Raw genomic sequence first — 2,206 nt, 5'->3', positions numbered from 1 at the left:
CAAAGTGTCTAAAAAATACCAGGGGCACCAGCTCAAAAAGGCAGAAAAATGACAAAGTGTCTAAAAATACCAGGGGCACCAGCTCAAAAAGTCAGAAAAATGACAAAGTGTCTAAAAATACCAGGGGCGCCAGCTCAAAAAAAGGCAGAAAAATGACAAAGTGTCTAAAAATACCAGGGGCACCAGCTCAAAAAGGCAGAAAAATGACAAAGTGTCTAAAAATACCAGGGGCACCAGCTCAAAAAGTCAGAAAAATGACAAAGTGTCTAAAAGTACCAGGGGCGCCAGGCGAAAAATTCAGAAAAATTTCTGTTTCAAGACGGGAGAAGGGGAGATGGGCGGAGTGCGTCGAAGGCCCCTTCTCCCGTCCGACGAGGTAATTGGAGTCTGAGGAAATTACCACCTGCCCGATTTCAGAAACCTGGTTTTTAGGAAACAGAGTTTGACAGATTGAAGCCAAGCCCGATATCGGGTGATGTTCTTTGGGGCTCAGACACGTACCAGGGGCCATTGCTGGGCTCCATAGTCATCACCCTGGCTCTCGGGAGGAGGGAGAATCTGCCGCTTTGCGGCCGACGAAGGTAGCTGAAGGGCGGATGGCTGAGTGGCCATGAGCCGCCTGGAGGTCCTGGAAGATACGGGAACGGGGCTTCTGCCGCTTAGCGGCCGATGAGGGCGGCCGAACGGCGGATGGATGAGTGGACATGTGGTGCCTGGAGGTCCTGGAAGATGCTGGAACGGAGCCTTTGCCGCTTAGCGGCCGAGGGGGGCAGCCCAAGGGCGCATGTATGAGTGGACATGTGGTGCCTGGAGGTCCTGGAAGATACGGGAACGGAGCCTTTGCCGCTTAGCGGCCGAGGGGGGCAGCCCAAGGGCGCATGGATGAGTGGACATGTGGTGCCTGGAGGTCCTGGAAGATGCTGGAACGGAGCCTTTGCCGCTTAGCGGCCGAGGGGGGCAGCCCAAGGGCGCATGTATGAGTGGACATGTGGTGCCTGGAGGTCCTGGAAGATACGGGAACGGAGCCTTTGCCGCTTAGCGGCCGAGGGGGGCAGCCCAAGGGCGCATGGATGAGTGGACATGTGGTGCCTGGAGGTCCTGGAAGATGCTGGAACGGAGCCTTTGCCGCTTAGCGGCCGAGGGGGGCAGCCCAAGGGCGCATGTATGAGTGGACATGTGGTGCCTGGAGGTCCTGGAAGATACGGGAACGGAGCCTTTGCCGCTTAGCGGCCGAGGGGGGCAGCCCAAGGGCGCATGGATGAGTGGACATGTGGTGCCTGGAGGTCCTGGAAGATGCTGGAACGGAGCCTTTGCCGCTTAGCGGCCGAGGGGGGCAGCCCAAGGGCGCATGTATGAGTGGACATGTGGTGCCTGGAGGTCCTGGAAGATACGGGAACGGAGCCTTTGCCGCTTAGCGGCCGAGGGGGGCAGCCCAAGGGCGCATGGATGAGTGGACATGTGGTGCCTGGAGGTCCTGGAAGATGCTGGAACGGAGCCTTTGCCGCTTAGCGGCCGAGGGGGGCAGCCCAAGGGCGCATGTATGAGTGGACATGTGGTGCCTGGAGGTCCTGGAAGATACGGGAACGGAGCCTTTGCCGCTTAGCGGCCGAGGGGGGCAGCCCAAGGGCGCATGGATGAGTGGACATGTGGTGCCTGGAGGTCCTGGAAGATGCTGGAACGGAGCCTTTGCCGCTTAGCGGCCGAGGGGGGCAGCCCAAGGGCGGATGTATGAGTGGACATGTGGTGCCTGGAGGTCCTGGAAGATGCTGGAACGGAGCCTTTGCCGCTTAGCGGCCGAGGGGGGCAGCCCAAGGGCGGATGTATGAGTGGACATGTGGTGCCTGGAGGTCCTGGAAGATGCTGGAACGGAGCCTTTGCCGCTTAGCGGCCGAGGGGGGCAGCCCAAGGGCGGATGTATGAGTGGACATGTGGTGCCTGGAGGTCCTGGAAGATGCTGGAACGGAGCCTTTGCCGCTTAGCGGCCGAGGGGAGCAGCCCAAGGGCGGATGGATGAGTGGACATGTTGGGCCTGGAAGTGCTGGAGGATCCAGGAGGGGGCAAGATCCTGCTTAGCAATCCGAGAGGGCAGCTTAAGGGCGGATTGCAGAGTTCTCATGTGGGGCCTGGAAGTGCTGGAGGATCCGGGAGGGGGGGCAAGATCCTGCTTAGCAATCCGGGAGGGCAGCTTAAGGGCGGATTGCAGAGT

The sequence above is a fragment of the Leuresthes tenuis genome, unplaced genomic scaffold (genome assembly GCF_036924035.1).
Source record: "Leuresthes tenuis unplaced genomic scaffold, fLeuTen1.0.hap1 SCAF_236, whole genome shotgun sequence".
Taxonomy (NCBI): Eukaryota; Metazoa; Chordata; class Actinopteri; order Atheriniformes; family Atherinopsidae; genus Leuresthes; species Leuresthes tenuis.
Note: the sequence above shows the minus strand (reverse complement) of the source record.